A 20,969-nucleotide genomic window follows, 5' to 3' on the forward strand; every position below is an offset into this window, starting at 1 on the left:
TAGAAATGTAATTATATTTATCTCTTTCTTAAAGCTTAAACTGAACAGAGAAGTTCTAGGAAGAGCAGAGGTCTATCATTATTTTCTGACCTTTTCTAGGTCTACATATACCTAAATTGTGAGTAGCAATTAAGTAAATTAGTGGTATAATAAAAGGAGAGAAATTCACTGTTTGTCTATTCCCCCAAAAATTCACTTAATTAAACAATGGCACCTCATCAATTTAATGGAATCATTAACAATGGTTAATGGCTATACACCAAAAGAGAAAATTCAAACTAATTACCTATTTCATTTACCTCCAGCAAATTTCCCAACTTTCCATTACAACTTACTCCAATATCAAATTAGTTTTAATTTAACAAACATCAAACCAATAGAAGAAAACAAAGATGGTCTTTTTCTTCAGTCACAAAACAGTATGTTATCAGTGATTAAAATAGATGTCTAGCAATGACTTCTATTGTATATCTTGCAAACAATGCTATTTCTCCCAAGAAAGCAAGATAGATCAAATTCACTGAATGAATTAACAAGTTCATCTAGAAGGACAAGACCCTCACAGCAATCAAAAATATGTGGATATGCCTAAATTAAATGGAAGATATGCAATACTTAGCATCACACATTCTTCTTTGGCCTCTGTATCTCAAACTACTGTTTTGCAATGAATTGAAAATTGAACGAAGCTATTACTTTTCTAGGGCCTTACAATTATTGCCAACTAATCATCTCAGAATTTGGTCAAAAAAGTATAAAAATAATTGAATTCTCATAAAAACACTTTTCTTTGGGAAAGAGCCTTCTTAGGAAAAAAGATTCATTAGCCTCATGTTATTCCAATTTGTGTAGAAGAGCCAAAATTTACCTAATGACAAAATCCAAGTCAGAACGCCAAAATCTTTGTTATATATATATATGTATATGTGTGTGTGCATGTATAATATTTTCTGCAATTACAGTTAAAAACAATTTTTAGTATTTTAAAAAATGTTTCAAGTTCAAAATTCTATCCTTCCTTTTCTTACTCCCCTACCTCCTCCCTGAGATAGCAAGTATTCAGAAATAGGTTATATGTGCAAAATCATGTAAAACATTTCCATATTAGTTGTTTTGTACAAAAATACCAGAATTTAAAAAAGGATGAAAGAAAGTAAAAAATAGCATGCTTCAATTTATAGTCAGACAATATCAGATCTTTCTCTGGAGGTATGCTTCATCATTATTCTTTTGGGATTGTCTCAGATTTTTGTAAAGCTGAAAATAGCTAAGTCATTCACAGTTCTTCATTGTAAAATATTGTTTTTACTGTGTACAACATTCTCATGGTTCTAATCATTTCACTTTGTATTAGTTCATGTAAGTATTTCTAGGTTTTTCTGAAATTTTCCTGCTTGTCATATCTTTTAGCACAATAATTCCATTTTACAATCATATACCACAACTTGGTTAGCCATTCCCCAATTGATGCAGATTCCTTTGATTTCCAATTCTTAGACACTGCAAAAAAGTTGCTATAAATATTTTTATATCAATAGGTTTTTTCAACAGATTTAAATATTTACTAGAATGTAAGTTTTCTGAGACAGAGACAATAGTCATTTTTACACCTGTATCTCCAGGACCTACGCCAGTTTCTAGCATATAGTAATTACTTAAGAAATGATCACTGCAATGATGGACAGAAATAACTATACCCAGAGAAGGAACACTGGGAAGCGAATGTAAATTGTTAGCACTAATATCTGTCTGCCCAGGTTGCATGTACCTTCGGATTCTAATGTTTATTGTGCAACAAGAAAATGATATTCACACACATGTATTGTACTTAGACTATATTGTAACACATGTAAAATGTATGGTATTGCCTGTCGTCGGGGGGAGGGAATAGAGGGAGGGGGGGCAATTTGGAAAAATGAATACAAGGGATAATATTATAAAATATATATATAATAAAAAAAAAAAAAAAAAAAAAGAAATGATCACTGAATTGTATTAAATAGCATTTCTTTTTGGTCAATTCATCTAGAAAGCATCTACTCTCAGGAATTAATAATTACATAACTTTCTAATGAAGTAAATCAAATTGGCAAGGATTTGTAAATTGACAAATTTATGGCTAGCATCCTGAATAGAGTTTGTGTAACCCAAAAAATGGAAATAAAAAAAGGAAGCATATGTTTCTTCCTGAAAAGAAAAGGTTCAACTTTTCTTAGTCTTTTGTCCTTGCCTCATCTATCACCATATTCAATTTTATCATTCAGATGAAAATAAGTAGATTATAAGCTTTTTAAGACTAGAGGCTTTTTCTGTATTTATGTATATCCCTGGGGATTAGCACAATCTCTTATGTTTAGTAAGTATCTGATAAATATTTGAAATACTGAATTGAATTTGAAATATAGTCCTAGTTATTATCTAACATTGGGTAAGAGATATGAACTGAGGAGCAGGCAGATGGCTAAACCATTTTGGGGGTAACCAATAGACCTCAAATCCATTAGTGAATTAGGAAGCTATCTATCCCAAATATTTGAAGACTTTCCCCAGAAGAACACAAGGATGAGAAGGCAGCTGAAGCCAATGCTATGGAACCCTTAGAGCTTCGTCAGACACTGAAGATGCCAAGGTCATCTACTGTATCCTAAGTCATTACCTTCCTTACTTTTGTCTTGCTGTTATATTTCAATGACTCTGGAAGAGAGAATGAGATTGATAATTTTGTGCAACTCTGCCTCACTGGAATGCAATTTAAGAGCAAGTCAAGACATCACATTAGGATGTATGTCATTGGTCCTCTTTGGAAAAACAAAAACAAAAATAACCAAACAAAGAATAAACAACAATTTCTTTGAGAAAAGAGATTGGATCTGCTTTTTCCTTTGTGTTTTCCAATGTCTAATACATAATATTAATAACTGATTGACTAATTGAAACTATAGCAGACTCCAAATGACCATAACTAATCAATTATGCTCAATGTGAGTAGATGGCTACTCAGCTTATATGGGCAAAAAAAGTAAGTTATTTCCATATAAAAAGGACCACAAAGACTTTGGAATGGACCACATAGACATAAAGAAGAGACAGATGGAGATCCTTCTATGAAAACCAATAACCTGTGACAAGACTACAAGGGAATAAGTGCAAGGTGGAAATAGTAAATGAAGTCTCCATTGTAAGGTTGCTGTGTCTACATTGCCCCCTGGAGGAAAGGATCCATGAAGAGAAAATGCACCAAAGGAAGGAATATATAACCGTGGTACTAACACATGGAAAAGAGACTACAACTATGAAGTAATAATAGCTTGAATACCTAGTTCTTTAGAGAGTCTCAATTTTTAAGAGTTTAAGGAGATCCTAAAAACAAAAAGTTTGACTACCACTGGGCTAGAAGAAATATATGGAAAGTTCAATAGCCCCAATCTCCTCAGATTTGCCTTGTGGTGAGGAAACAAGGGGATAGAAGACTTAAGGAATGATTATCTGTGTTTTAGGTCTTTTTAGTACCAGGTGGTCATTCTATATCTCAACCTTTGCCTTCCTGAATCAATATCCAGCTGCCTTCGGTGAGAGTCTAAGACTTGCCAGAGACACAAGAGAGATCTCGCTATTTTCCATCATACTACCATTTCCAGAGATGCCTGCTTCTTCTACATCTCTCTACTCCCACCAGATCTCCATGGGCGGCCATTGTATCTGCTAGCTCCTGTCATCACCATAATGAGAACTATAAATGACAATTTTTGCAAACTCTCTTGATATTGCTGGCAATCCTAAATCTTACATCTAGAAAATGACAGTGTCTCTAGCTGTAGTAATCAATGGACCAATGATTATAGGGTTGTATAAATCATAGATTTAGAGTGGGAGGAACATAAGGGATCATCAGGCCTAATTCTTTTATTTTCTACATAAGAAAATTGAGGTCCAGAGAATTCATAAGATCATATATCTAGAACTATTGTATAAGCTATTTAGGAAGGACTAGCATCTCTGGTATAAGGTTTATTGAGCATTTTTCAGGGTTGCTTATCCACCTTTGGTGTCCATTTAACCTTCAACTCTCACCTGTGTTTCCAAGAAGCTGTAACATGCAAAGCAGCCACACTTCCATAAAACTATCTCTGTAGACAGGATAAACAAGATTGAAGATAACCATAAGCTTCAAACCCATAGGTGAGTCACAGAGATGTCTACCTCAAGGATGTGAACAGATGAGAACAATTTGTTCCAGTGCCAACAAAGGCAACAAAACCAGATTTTGTGGGGCTCTTAGAGATTGCTCAGACATCACAAACATCAGCTTAGTCTGCTGCATCCCATACCATTGCCTGTTGTCTTGCGTTTTTTTTGGACATTGGAAGAGAGAATGAGGTTGAGTATTATACAATTCTACCTCACTTAAATCCAACTCAAGAGCAAGTTAAGACATCACCCTCACAATGTCATTGATCTTCCTTGAAAATGAATTATGACATTTTTTAGAACTAAAATCCATCTAATTTAACCCCATTTATTCTACATAGGAGGAATCTGAGAAGGTCCAAAGTCTTGTCCAAAGTCACCTATGTAGTTAGTGTCAGGACTAGGATATGACTGTGAATCCTATGGCTTCAAAGTCTCATTGAATCATATTCAATATCTTAAATTTCCATTATGGGTTGAGAATTCATGATTTCATTCTTTCCTCCAACTAGGTCATAACTTGTTGTTATGCTTTGATCCCATGACATAACTTTTGCTCATCATCTTTATGTGACTTAAGCAAATCCCTTCTCCTCTAGGCCTCAGTCTTCTTCCTTAACAGATGGGAATTTTGAAGCACACAATCTTAAAGTTCCCTTCCAGCCATCCTATAATTCTATATTTCCTGACCCTTCCTTCTAGCAAGTAGGTGGGAAATAAGCCAGTGGTTTGCAAGGCTGACAAAGTACTTTGTGGTTTTCATATGAAAGTCATTGTTTAAAAGAAAGACTTATTACATTTATATTAAAAACACACAGATGGGGAAATTATAGCTAATGGCATGACTTTCCACATTCCCCATGAAAGTTAAACCAAGGCTAATTGCTTTCCCTGTAGATGGTAAATTCACTTACAAATATCCAGCATACCTTGTTAATCCATTACAGGTTTCCAGTGTAATACAAAGCTGTCTACAATTTGCAAAACAAAAGGGTTGGCTGCAAAGAAAATGAAGGAAAAACAAGGGACTACATTTCATTATTACATGGAAAAAACCCATTAAGCCCAAGCTCAATTTAAACAAGCTACTGCTGGACAGTGTGGTTTGTGTGTGATTATAAGTTCTGGGAATCCATAATGAGATAAATAAAAGGAAAATTAAACATTATACTGGAAAATGGAGTCAGGGAATTAAATTCATTTGTCAACTGAAAGGGAAATGTATTCCAAAGACATTTAAAGATATGTGGTTTGTGTGCATGTGGGTTATAGAGTAGCTGTTTTCTAGGTAAAGAAGTCAGTAGTTTGCAACTATAGCTTCAGGGTGATGATTATAAATAGATATATGTTAAATAACACTATAGCTCAGGATAGCTGTTAGTATGTATTTCTTTGTTATGTTGAGACAGAATTCAATGGAGTATAAATAGGAGTACATTTCTAGGGGAAATATAGCAGTAATCCTGAGGGCCCCTGACTTTAGGAGTGCTATTGTTCTAATATGTCTATCAATAATCCTAAAGTCTCAGGCCCTTAGAAATACTAGGGTATAGTCCTACAAATATTTCTGGCTGCCAGATAACAATCTGTTGGTCAGTGATGAGTTTGTGAAACAAATGGTGAAGTGCATACCAGATTACTCCTCAATTCTACCTCTAAACCATAAAATTAGCATATCAGTGACATAAAGAACCAGATCTCTCTGTGTTTTCCTATAAATTTATCTTCTTGTTCCTGGTTTTTTGCTAGAACTGTAGAACTTAACCTGCTTTAATTGGCATTGCAATTATAACTTTGTACCCTGACTTGGAGATGGGTTCAAGCCAATTTTTTGAGACATCGTGCAACACTAGATTGTAATCCTAATCTTTTGGGGTCTCCTTTGAATCTTAACACTATCATTCTGGAAATGTTTTATCAATAGACTGACAATGTACAACGAAACTTCCAAGACCAAAACACTTTTCCCAAGATAGTTGTTCCTTAGGTGTTTTCTCCCTTTGTAAGAATATAAATTTCCTGATGGGGAGATTATCTCTATTTTGTATTTGTAGCTCCAGAATGTAGCATGGTATTTGGTTTAAAGACCCCTGAATACCACCCTTGAATGATATGGAAAGATAGATAGATCATAGAGATAGAAATAAACACATAATATGCACATATACATGTATATGTGGTATCCAGATTTTCCATCCTCTGAGTTTCCTAATCAATATCTTTCCTAGTTTACAATTTGCTTCCCCCTCTTCTTGTTTTTTTTTTTTTTCTTTTTCTACTACTCTTCTAGGTTCCAGTCTTGATACAACAGACTTCTCATTTTTTTCATTGCCATTCTCAGCCTGGAAGATCTCTCTGCCCTTGATCCCCTTGTTCTGATTAGTCACTTCCTCCTAGAATCTCCATTTTAAAGGAGAGACACATGCAAGAAATGTTTTCTCTTTCATTCCTCTCTGAGCTCTGAGTTCTCTCACCTAGAAAATCTCTACCCCTACAGTTCCTTCTTCTAATTGATCAGCTCTCCTAGGAACCTCTATTTTAAATTAAATGCCCAAATCAGTCTTTTCAGCTTTGTTTTATGTGTTGTCTTCCCTCCTTGGAATGGTAGCTTCTTGAGAGCAGAATCTTTCTTTGTGCTTATATTTGGATCTCCAGTATTTAGTAGAGTTCTTACAATACAGTCAATAATTAACAAGTACTCCTTTACCAGAATCTGAACATAAAGTTCCCATTTGTATAATAAGAAATTTGGCTTTAGGTAGTAACTTTTTCATCATGAAAGTGGGCGGGCAAGAGGCTCAGGAACTTTCTTCATTCATCTTTTTTGTCCTGAATAGTTGTAGCAGTAAACTGACAATGTGATCTGAATTGGTCACAATCACTATGGAAACTGTCTGCAATGACTTGGGACCTCAAGCTTGATTTATTTATTAATTAAAAGAGCCTTCTGTCTCATTTCCTTCCTTTATAGGCTTTGATGAAGAAAAAGACAACATATATATATATATATATATATATATATATATATATATATATGTGTGTGTATGTGTGTGTGTGTGTGTGTGCATGTGTGTGTGTGCATGTGTGTGCGTGTGTGTGTATAAATATATACATATATATACATATATATATATATTAGACAAGGGAACAATTTTTAAAAGACAAGTAAAAGAGACAAATTAGACTAAGTTTTAGTTGCTCAGACGAAAAGTATTGTCTTTATAAGGACTGACTTCTATCATTATAAAAGTCTCACTAACTTTCAGGGAAGCAACTGTTTCTTTTGTTGATAAAGTTAAATTTAATTTTAGAAATAAAACCACAGAGTTAGAGCTGGAAGGATATTTAGAGGTCCTTTTGTCCAAACCCTTCATTTTATGGGCAAGACATTGAGATGCAAAGGAGATGTGACTTGCCCAAGATCTCACAAGTATTAATGACAAAGCCTGGATTGGAATCCCAGGAATTTTGACTTCAATGAATAATAATGGCTGCTGTTTACATAATGTTTTAAGACTTACAAAGAGTTGTACATATTGAAAACATGAATTTTTTGATCCCCATAATTATTTGGTTTTGATTATAAGGGATAAAATTTGAAGCATAGCAAAGGAAGTTGTATGTCAGCTGAAGGTGCTCATCATTGTTATGGAGAATTCCATGTACAAAATCCAAATGGAGAGTTTTAGTGAAGTAATTTTTTCTGTCATGTCTGACTCTTCATTACCCTATTTGGGATTTTCCTGGCAAAGATTTTGGAATGGTGTGTCATTCCCTTCTCCAACTCATTTTAAAGATGAGGAAACTAAGGCAAACAGGGTTATATGACTTGTCCAGAATTATATAGCTAGCATATATTTACCATACTGTAGTATATAGCTACTAAATGTATACTGTACTGTATTTATCAAAGGATAGATTTGAACTCAGGTACTACTGTGTTCACAGGACCAATGTGTGAACCAATTGGTTCTGGGCCAGGAGTCAGGAAGATCCAAATTTAAGTCTGACATCAAATACTAGTTATGTAACCCTGGTCATTTAACTTTTATTTATCTCAGTTTCCTCAACTATAAAATGGAGAGCATAAAAGCATATAATTCACAGAATTGTGAGGAACAAATTAAACAATATTTGCAAAGCACTTGGTGCTGTGCCTAGCCCTTTGTGATTGCTTAATAAATCCTTGTTCCTTTTTCTTGATCCATTTTTTTTATTTCTTCCTAACTCTAAAATATAAAAACAATGAATATTTATATTGGTTGTTGTTGTCATTTTTTTATTCATGTCCAATTTTTAATGATCTTATTTGAAGTTTTCTTGACAGATATTGAAATGGTTTGCCGTTTCCTCCTCCACCTCGTTTTACTTATGAGGAATGAGGGAAACAGGTTTGATTGATTTGCCCAATATCACAAAACTAGTATCCGAGGCCAGATTTGAACTCAGGAAGACAAAATTTTCCTGATTTCAGGGCCAGCATTCTATCCACTAACTGCCCCATATTTATCTAGTAGTGCTTATAATTATAATTATAATTACAATGTGGTTTGCTGTTGTGGCTGTTGGTTTGCTTTTTGCAACAAGTCAGGGACAGATGTAGAATAAATGTTTTTGTTTCTATTTTACAGATGAGACCTAGGGGAGAAGTAACTTAGCTCTATTGAATGAGATTGAGGAGCTCAGTAGGTTGGAATAAAAAGCAGTCGATCCATGTTCATAAGAACAACATGATAAGGAAGCTGCATCAAATGAAAGAATAACATAAAGTAGCATGAAAGTAACTTTGAACTGGGAATAAACTGTTATTGATAGCAAACAATAAATAATATATTGGGGGCATTTAAAAAGTGTTCACATTTTCTGCAGGGGGGAAAAACTTCAAAAGGAGATAGAGAACAAAGGCAATATTCTGGATCTCAAAACTTCCATACACCATTTAATTCTTCCCTAGAAAGAAAGTCCGTTATTTAGGTGTGGGAAAGGAAGGGAATCCCCAACAAATACCCAGAAATATCATATCAACAATTTCCTCTTTAATATATTGACTTGGTCATTTCCAGAAAAGCAAGATAGTGAGAGGTAGATTTTTACCTGAAATCCCCTTAATTATCCAGTACTTTTGGTCACCTCTTCCTCAAAGTTCTTCCTGCTGCTTATCAGCAATTATCAACAATACCCACATAGCCTACACTAAACATGGAAATACTAAGCTTGTGACAAGAGAATTATTTCCCTTAGTTATAGAGATTAAAAGGGTTAGAGTACATTAAAATTTGTTCAAAAAGTAATGAGATTATATGCTAGCAATGCTACTTTAGATGAGAATAAAATTTTAGAGTGGACAGCTAGATGGCACATGGAATACCATATATGGCTTTGAGTTATGAAGATATAAGTTCAAATTCTGCTTTTGATACTTTATAGTTATGGCCACTTTGACCTCTTAGCTTTAGTTTTCTCAAGAATAAAATGGTGATAATATCTTTACATGTAATAAGGATTAAGTGAGATAACAAATAATTGTATATACCTTCAAATGCTATATAATTACAGTTATTCTATCTATACATATATGTATGTATATATGTATTTATAGACATGACATGATGGATAGAGTTGACATTATAATTAGAAAGATTTATTCAAGATCTGTCTCTGGCATATTCTGATTCTATGGCTTCGAGCAAATTATTTAATCCCTGAGTATCCTGGGAAACTGTATAAGATAAATAATCAGAAAATACTGATCTGATTTGTTAGAGGGGATTTTGTTACCTAGAGTAACCTATACAAATGAAATTATGGTAAAAAATAAACATATACAATCATACTGTATACATGCGCAAAAATGAAAATAGTCCCCTATCTAAAAGAACATAATTTTTTTGGAGAGATACATAACCTTATAAATACCCACAAATAAGCATTTATATTTGTACAGACATCGCAGAGGTGTGTACAGATACAATGTATATGTATTGTATATGCTTTGGATGTACATACATTCACATTCATGTACATATGCACAATGTAATTTATTTCTGCTACTGTCTGGTTACTGTGCCCCACATATCTATACTTGGCCTTTTTTAAAAAAATTTAAAAATGATTAAAGGCATATATAGAATGCTCATCAAATTTGAGGGTGATATGAAACGGGGAGAAATAGCTAATATTTTGGAAAGCAATTGGAATTCAAAAACATCTTGACAAACTAGCATCTTGTGCTAAATCTAGTAAAATGAAATTCAAATAAATTTAAATGTAAAGTCTTACATTTGAAGTGAAAAAAAATGTGCTTCAAAGGACAAGAAGCCATTTTGCTAGTAAACTTTTTTCTACAGAAACAGTATGAGGACATAGTGTAATATAGCAATAAAAAGGCTGATCCAGTTCTAAGCTGCATTAAGTAATAGGTGCATAATGTATAGACCTAGGGACTTGGTATTATGACTGTGTCCACCGTGACCAGACCACATCTGGAGCATAATATTTTCAGAAAGATATAATGTAAGCTGGAGAATAACCAGAACAGCACAAATAGGATTAATAGAGGATTTTAAGATCATACCATATGCATATCAATTGAAGGAAAGAGATCTATAAATAGTCAATCTCTCTCTCTCTCTCCATACACACACACACACACACACACACACACACACACACACACACACACACACACCACACACGTATAACTATATCCTTGCTTAACTATAGCCTGCTTGGGGAAAGTGGGGAGGGGGATACAAAAGGGGGGGAAATAAAGGAAAAAGAGTACAGCAGAGAACAAAAGAACAACCTACAAAGAAGTAATGAAAAGATAGACACACATGGATATAATTTCTTCTACTATTATATATCCTTTCTTGAACTGATAATTTATTGTTATATATTGTGAACCTTCCTTGATGTTATGCTAGGTACATGACAATGTTCTATTCTGTTTTGTTTTCCTTTTCTGTTTTCCTTTTTTATTTTTTTTTAAATAAAATAAATGTTTTAAGTGAAAATAGTTCCTTATCTAAAGGAGCATAGATTCTATTTGGAGAGATATATACACATTTAAATATCTACCAAATAAATATATGACACATCAAAATAAATGGAATCAGTCAGTACTTTATAATGTGGCTACTATATTTATGATACTGTGCTAGATAATAGAGACTTAAAGACAAAAATAGAATTGAAACCTCAACTTTTGGGTCCCGTAATTGAAAAATAGAGAACTACACATTTTCTCTAGTCTTCACACATGGACAATCCCTAAGCCATTCGCTCACCACCTTACTGGCTCATCTTTTGTCAGGGTTAACAATTCTATCCAACAGCTTGTTCTTTGGGATGCATTTCTTGCTGAAATTGGAATTTTCTTGCAGCTACAATCTCTATTGAAAAACCTTTATCTTTCCATTTACCCCACCATTATGTGATAACAACTCAGCCCACCCACTTCTAGAAAAGGAAGAGATATAGGAAAGTATATAGCATTTTACCTGGGACAATAGTGTGCTGCATTGATGTGCAGATAGAGTATAAAAGAAAAAAAGAGAATTAGGCAGGGTACCAGTCTATATGGGAAGGCAGACTGTGCTAGATCTGAAAAAAAGGGGACTAATATATAGCTAGTGTGTCCCCCACTCCAGAAGAGGATAGAGACTGAAACTGATTTTAAAGGTTTTTCAATAGAGATAAAAAGTATTCCTCAAAGTAGGAAGAGGCTGAGACAGATTTGAAATCAAACTCCAGAGTAAAGGAGCAGGAAAATGAGTAACCTAAGAAAAAGGACTGAAAACTATCAAAAGTAAACTAAAAATTGAGAACATAAGCAATTAAACCAACAAAGAAGATTGTAAAATAGAAAGGAAGATGGTCACCAAGACATCTCAAAGATTTCCAACATTTCTGATTGTCACAAGAGTAAAGAACCATAATAGAATGTTTCCAGATAATTCCAGAAAAAAGTAAGGGTCTTTCTGAAAGAGAACAAGAGACAAATTTATGATAGGCATACAATAAATAAATAGTAAAATAAAAAAAAAACTTGAATCCACACTGGCAAATATTTTCATAGAAGTGAAAGAGAGAGTTGATTAAAAATTCAAATATACTGCAAAGAATAACAAGAGGAAGAAGAGAAGCAAAATGCAATGGCATTAAAACACATATAATCCCTATACAATGAAAATACATTAATCTTGAAGACAGGATGCATGGATACAAGTTAAAGTTTATAGACCCCTAGAAGAACACTTCTTAATAAAAAAATCTGATGCAGGAAATAATATAAGAAATATATAATAACATTATGTTAACATAATTAACATTATATTAACATAATCTTTATTTTAAATTATTATAATATAATATAAATATATCTTAATCTATATTATAATAATATAACAAATAATATAAGAAAACTGTGCAAAACTTCTGGACAGAGAAAACAAAAGTCCTAATTAAAATAATCTACAGATTTCTTCTAGAAAAACAAAAACAAAATAGACAACCTTATATTTCAAATACCAAAACATGTAGTGAAGGGAATCATAAATAATGACTCAAGATAAATATTAATTTTATCCTCCAAGTGAATTAACATAAAAATCCATGATGGAAAAAATATTAGCTGAATTGTTATAAGACATACAGTGATACAATAATAGTCAAAGACTTTTGTCACTCAGTTTTGGACAATTTCAACATAAAGACAAAAAGGAACAATATAGAATTGGATAACATGCTGATGAAACTAAAGCTAAAAAAAAAATTTCATCTTCTAAATGAAACTACTGAAGAATATATTCATTTCTCAGCATCATATGGAATTTTCACAAAAACTGACCATATGTTAGGGGAACAAATATTGCAAACAAATGTACAAGGGCTGAAAGGATAAATATGGCCTTTACAGATTGTAATACAATAAAAATTTATGTTTCATCAGTTTAGAGGACACAAATAAAAAATACAATCAAATGGAGGCTTAATAATATCCTAAAGAGGAAATAAGTTAAAAAACAAATCACAAACCAATGATTATCTGAAAGACAATAATAATGATAAACCAATATATTAAAATTTTCTGGATGTAACTAAAGCAATACTCAGAGGAATATCATTTTCCTAAAAACATACATTAATAAAATAAAAAAGGATTAACAAAATTGAATATGTATTTTTTGTAATTTTAAAAGCCAATAGAAACGGTCTCTACCCTGAAAGAGTTGGTGGTGGTGGTGGTGAAAACATGAATGCATATAAATAGATATGCAGCCAAGTGAATTTGGAAAATGAATTTAAGTCTTGCCTCTAACATTGGGCAAGCTTAATCTATATGACAGCTTCTTGGTGTCCAAGATAATTCTGTAAGACACTGAGTTTAAAAGTAATTGTTTTTTCTGTTTTGCTAGTGGAAGACAATCACTAATAAAGTAATAAATCACAGATCTGGGCAAAAATGCATGCAATATATATATATTGCATGCATATAGGATACATACATGCACATGGAAAAGAGAGAGAAGGAAGGACAGAGGAAGGAGGAGACAGACAGACTGACAAAGATAATGTTCTTTGTCCTTTATTTTGCAATGGCATTGTAAGTTGATATCTTGACTCATGCATGAATTGGATTTAAGTGAAGAAAAGTTGCACAAAGTCATCAGCTTTGGTCTCTCTTCCAGAGTCATTGACAAAAAATGGCAAGGCAAAAGTCCAAATAATTGATGAGAGTCTGCGATAAAGAGGATGACATTGGTGTCTTCAATATCTGAACAAGTTTTAAACACTATAAAGAGCCTACTTCACCCACCTTCATGGCTATTGGAACAAATTGTTCTTATTCAGCCATTTCTACAGGGGAAGTCTTAGAGTGAAATCCCCCTACCTTAGCAATGGGTTTGGAGCGCATCTGTTACTCTCAGTTTTGTTTAGTCTATCCATTGACATGGTTGTACAAGGTGTGGCCACATTATATGCTCCCACTTCATGGAGCCACTGGTGAAAATGAGGGAACAAGTGGACACCAAAGATAAATAAACAGTCCTCAAAAAGACTCAGTAAGAACTTATACTAGAGGTGCTAGTCTCCCCAAACAGCTTAGATACCCCAGATATGTATAGATAGACATAGAAATAAAGGTATCTCTCTCTGTCAATCTTTCATCTATTTATTAATCTATAGATCTAGCTATATCTACTATGTGACTACTATATTTCATAGATTTGTGTTTGGTCCTGTGCTAATTGACCTTTTGATCAGTGACTTTGGAATCATTATAAAAGGCACAAAGAAGAGAGGTGTTGAAAAAAATCTCATATTAGATATCATGTTGAGTTGAGCTTTGAGAGAGACTAGAGATTCTAAGAGATGGAGGTCAGAATAAGCTTTCTATGCAAAGACTCAGAGATGAGAAATGAAATGTCATGTGCATGTAATGGACAGCAAGTTGTCCCTTTGACTGGACTATATAGTCCCCAGAGGAGAGCGCTTTGTAATATATTTGAAAAGGGAGAAAGGAGGTGGAAACCAGATTGTGAAGAGACTAAGTATTATTAAGTACAGAAAGAATTGTAGCATGTATTCCCCTTGATAAATTTAAAATCTATCATGAATATAAGACATGAGCATATGGTATCATATATAACTATACCAAAAAATGCCAAATGAATGGAAGAAGTAACAAGAATTTCACCACTAGATACCTATGTTCATAAAATAAATCGTATTTATCAAAATCCACTGCTCTCATTAAAACATTCAGAACTACTGATAGGATATGATAACCCTTCTTTGCCCTCCCTACTAACATTTTGGAATTGATACAAAATCATTTCATTTGTCTCAATTCCCATATGGCTAAAAATGTATCTAGCTCAAAACACAATTCCTGACCCCCTTTCTCTTTGATAGTTGAATAATATGATGTTCCACACTATACTCCTACATTGGCAGAGTCTCATAATTTTTCTCAGTTGTGGGCAGTTTAAGAGGGGATTCTGGTAATAAGAACCACATGTTCCAATCCCATAGACTCAGTGACACTTACCCAAAGTTCATAAAGTGCTTTCAGATCTTTGAATGAATAGGTCTGGGTATTGCATTAGCCTCTCAATTCCTCTCCACCACAACCCATAGTTCCCTTTAATTGGGCTGAAGAGAAATAATGATGGAATCCTATGATTACTGGACTTGACTGACCCTTTGAAATCGAGGAACTGGGCTAATTATAGAGCTGTAAAATTATAGGATCATAGAGAAGACTTGAAGGGAGCTTAAAGGTCATCTGGTCTAACTTCTTCATTTTATAGATAAGGAAACTGAGACCCAGAGAGGTCATAGGACCAGAATAGAATAGAAAAGACCTTAGAAAGACAAGCAGGAAGATTTCAGAAAGGCCTGGAGAGACTTACATGAACTAATGCTGGACCAGGACCAGGATATCATTATATACTTTAACCACAACCTTATATGAGGCTCAACTCTGATGGACGTGGCTCTCTTCAACAATGAGATGAACCAAATCAGTTCCATTTGTTCAATAATGAATAGAACCAGCTACACTCAGTGAAAGAACTCTAGGAAATGAGTGTGAATCACTATATAGCATTTCCAACCCCTCTATTTTTCTCTGCCTGCATTTTTTATTTCCTTCTTAGGTTAATTTTACATTATTTCAAACTCCGATTCTTCTTGTGCAGCAAAATAATTGTATGGATATGTATACATATATAGTATTTAACATATACTTTAACATATTTAACATGTATTGGTCTATCTGCCATCTGGGGGAGGCGATGGGGGGAAGGTGGGGAAAAGTTGGAACAGAAGATTTTGCAAGGGTCAATGCTGAAAAATTACCCATGAATATATCTTATAAATAAAAAGCTATAATAAAATTAAGAAAAAAAAAAGAAAAGAACTTAGAAAGCATCCAATACAATTCCTTCATTTTACAAATGAGAAAACTGAAGCACTAAGATAACGTGTCAAAGGTGACAAAGACACTGTAGGAGGTTATAAGGGGTAGAAATTAAACCCAAGTCTGGTGATTCCAAACCTAGTGCTTTCTCCATTATAACATGGCAAAGACCATATTGAAACTCATGTTCTATGATTTCAAAATGAACACTCATCCCACTACACCTTGCAACTCCTGGGCCAATTCTGTGGCCTTGGGATTCTTCTTCTGTCCACAGTATACCCCAGAAGCAAGAATAAAAAGAGTGATGAGTCCTAAATTTAGAGGCATTTAGTAAATAAACACTTATCAAGAATCTACTATGTATCAGGTACTATATCAGTCCTATCTCCTACTCCATCTACAATTTCTGCATTCTACAAATAGGGCTCAGTAGAGAAAGGAATAGATTCAGACTCAGGATGACCTGGGTCCATCAAGAGATCCTGAGCAAGTCATTTAACCTCTTGTTATCGCAAGCAACTTTCTACAAATTTAAGCCCCAGAAATATCGCAGATAATTAATAGAGGACACCATTGAAATCTTGGGAAATTAAGACCCCAATCCTGTATTCTTCACAAAAAAAAAGTTGTTTGTCCTTTGTTCTTGAAGTCGTGACATCAGGAAGGTGATGCCATGGCATGCAAATGAGTCGGATATAGGTGAGGGAGAGCTCTGCAAAGTTACCAGCCTCACTCTCTCCGACAGAGTCAACCGTGTCCAATGGCTAAATATAGATCAGGACAACTGGAGATAGCCCTGGATGCAATAGGCTTTAACAGGTCTCACTTTGATTGAGGCAATAGTCCATTCAGTGATTAAGGCTAGGTAAGAAATGAGCCTACTTACATTCTAAATGAAATAGCTTAAGGTCATTTCTTTTTGACAAATAATATATTGCTGTATATCATAGATCAAAAATGTCTCTCTATAAAGAAATCATTATTGAATCCCATTTTCTACAGAAAAATTCACTATTGATTCATTTTTTTTTCTTTGCCCTAAACAAAGTATTACAATGATTAAAAAAGTTATAATGAGGAATTGAAAAGGTAGGGAATTTTGGCATGGGCTCTCATAATATATAAAAAATCCCCAGGCATGTTCTTTTCCTTTTAGTCAATGGAGACAGAATTATTTTTGTAATCACTAATTTCTGTACTCCTAGAATAATTATCCACATAGAACATAGGACTTTGAAAGGTCCTTTGTTATATACATTAAAAGAATAATATGTCATTTTGCACTGTTTGACTCCATGGCTATCTAAGGACTTAGGAAAGAAAAAGAAAAATTGACAAAAACACAGAATTTCCTAGTCCAATCCATACCTAACAATTCCTCCTAAAACACCCTGAACAAATGGCCATGAGTTTTATTTTTTATTCCCCTGAAGATTTCCATTAAAGAGTTTCCTTATTATCTCTGTGAATTTAGCCCCCCCCCCCCAAATTAAGCTCCCTCAGTCTCAGTTTTCTCTACTTTAAAAAAGAAGCAATGAGATTAAGTGACTTTTGAGGTTCACGACTTTTGAGGTTTCCCTAGATCTGGGATCCACAATCCCATATGTTTCTAAGTAAAAGTTTAGTTATTGTTCTTATATGTCAAAGAGCAATATGGAGGTGTCCCTCAACATTATATGTCAGAGAGGTTAAATGAGAAAACTGAGGTCCAGCAAGGTTAATAGGTTTGGCTGAAGTTGCATGGATTGTTGGATAATGCTTCAGTAGTGATATTCAGGAAAATGAAACAAAACTTAATGATTGCCTGTGTTCCAAGGGAAAATTATGTAGGGCTGAACAACTAGTAAGTGTCAGAGGTGGAATCTGAATGGAGATCTTCCTGAAGCCATATATATTTTCCCCTGAGCTATGGTACCTCTATAGTTATTTTCCTAATTTAAATGAATTTATACTTTAGGACTTTGTGCAATTCTCACTTCAATCTCTCACCCTTCCTGTTTTCAGAAAAGGGAAAAGAAGTAGTAAATTTTTGTCTTTCTCTTTTTTTTTTTTTTTTTTTTTTTTTTAATTTTTTATTTTATTTTATAATTATAACATTTTTTGACAGTACATATGCATGGGTAATTTTTTTTACAACATTATCCCTTGCACTTACTTCTATTCAGATTTTTTCCCTTCCTCCCCCAACCCCCTCCCCCTGATGGCAAGCAGTCTTATATATGTTAAATATATTACAGTATAATTTAGATACAATATATGTGTGTAGAACCGAATTTTTTTGTTGCACAGGAAGAATTGGATTCAGAAGGTAAAAATAACAGTTTACATTCATTTCCCAGTCCTTTTCTGGATGTAGCTGGTTCTGTCCATCATTAATCAATTGGAATTGGATTAGCTCTTCTCTATGTTGAAGAAATCCACTTCCATCAGCATACATCCTCGTACAGTATCATTGTTGAAGTGTATAATGATCTTCTGGTTCTGCTTGTTTCACTCAGCATCAGTTGATGTAAGTCTCTCCAAGCCTCTCTGTATTTCTCCTGTTGGTCATTTCTTATAGAACAGTAATATTCCATAACATTCATATACCATAGTTTACCCAACCATTCTCCAATTGATGGACATCCATTCATCTTCCAGCTTCTAGCCACTATGAAAAGGGCTGCCACAAACATTTTGGCACATACAGGACCCTTTCCCTTCTCTAGTAGTTCCTTGGGGTATAAGCCCAGTAGTAGTATGGCTGGGTCAAAGGGTATGCACATTTTGATAACTTTTTGGGCATAATTCCAGATTGCTCTCCAGAATGGTTGGATTCTTTCACAACTCCACCAACAATGCATCAGTGTCCCAGTTTTCCCACAGCCCCTCCAACATTCATCGTTATTTGTTCCTGTCATTTTAGCCAATCTGACAGGTGTGTAATGATACCTCAGAGTTGTCTTAATTTGCATTTCTCTGATCAATAGTGATTTGGAACACTCTTTCATATGAGTGGAAATAGTTTTAATTTCATCATCTGAAAATTGTCTGTTCATATCCTTTGACCATTTATCAATTGGAGAATGGCTTGATTTCTTATAAATTAAAGTCAATTCTCTGTATATTTTGGAGATGAGGCCTTTATCAGAACCTTTAACTGTAAAAATTTTTTCCCAATTTGTTACTTCCCTTCTAATATTGTTTGCATTAGTTTTGTTTGTGCAGAAACTTTTTAATTTGGTGTAATCAAAATGTTCTATTTTGTGATCAATAATGGTCTCTAGTTCTCCCTTGGACACAAACTCCTTCCTCCTCCACAAGTCTGAGAGGTAAACCATCCCATGTTCCTCCAATTTATTTATGATTTCGTTCTTTATGCCTAAATCTTGGACCCATTTTGATCTAATCTTAGTATGTGGTGTTAAATGTGGGTCCATGCCTAGTTTCTGCCATACTAATTTCCAGTTTTCCCAGCAGTTTTTGTCAAATAATGAATTCTTATCCCAAAATTGGGGATCTTTGGGTTTGTCAAAGATTAGATTGCTATTTTTATTCACTATCTTGTCCTGTGAACCTAACCTATGCCACTGATCAACTAGTCTATTTCTTAGCCAATACCAAATGGTTTTGATGACTGTTGCTTTATAATATAGCTTTAAATCAGGTACACTTAGACCACCTTCCTCTGACTTTTTTTTCATTAGTTCCCTTGCAATTCTCGACCTTTTATTCTTCCATATGAATTTTGTTGTTATTTTTTCTAGGTCATTAAAATAGTTTCTTGGGAGTCTGATTGGTATAGCACTAAATAAATAGATTAGTTTGGGGAGTATTGTCATCTTTATTATATTCGCTCGGCCTATCCAAGAACATTGAATGTCTTTCCAATTATTTAAATCTGACTTTATTTTTGTGGCAAGTGTTTTGTAATTTTGCTCATATAATTCCTGACTCTCCTTTGGTAGATACATTCCCAAATATTTGATACTATCGACTGTTATTTTGAATGGAATTTCTCTTTGTATCTCTTGCTGTTGGATTGTGTTGGTAATGTATAAAAATCCTGAGGATTTATGTGGATTTATTTTGTATCCTGCGACTTTGCTAAAATTCTGTATTATTTCTGATAGCTTTTTAGCAGAGTCTTTGGGGTTCTCTAAGTATACCATCATGTCATCTGCGAAAAGTGACAATTTGATTTCTTCATTTCCTACTCTAATTCCTTGGATCTCTTTCTCGGCTCTTATTGCCAAGGCTAGAGTTTCTAGTACTATATTGAATAGTAATGGTGATAGTGGGCAACCTTGTTTCACTCCTGATCTTACAGGGAAAGGTTCTAGTTTATCACCATTACATATGATGTTTACTGAAGGTTTTAAATATATGCTCCTTATTATTTTAAGGAATAGTCCATTTATTCCTATACTCTCAAGCGTTTTTAGTAGGAATGGATGTTGGATTTTATCAAATGCCTTTTCTGCATCTATTGAGATGATCATATGGTTTTTATTAATTTGATTATTAATATGGTCAATTATACTAATAGTTTTCCTAATATTAAACCAGCCCTGCATTCCTGGTATAAATCCCACTTGGTCATAGTGTATTATCCTGGGGATGATTTTCTGAAGTCTATTTGCTAATATCTTATTTAAGATTTTAGCATCAATATTCATTAAGGAAATTGGTCTATAGTTTTCTTTCTCAGTTTTCGATCTACCTGGTTTAGGTATTAGTACCATGTCTGTGTCATAGAAGGAATTTGGTAGGACTCCTTCAATCCCTATTTTTTCAAATAGTTTACATAGCATTGGAGTTAGTTGTTCTTTAAATGTTTGGTAGAATTCACCTGTAAATCCATCTGGTC

The sequence above is a fragment of the Sminthopsis crassicaudata genome, chromosome 1, assembly GCF_048593235.1.
Source record: "Sminthopsis crassicaudata isolate SCR6 chromosome 1, ASM4859323v1, whole genome shotgun sequence".
NCBI lineage: Eukaryota > Metazoa > Chordata > Mammalia > Dasyuromorphia > Dasyuridae > Sminthopsis > Sminthopsis crassicaudata.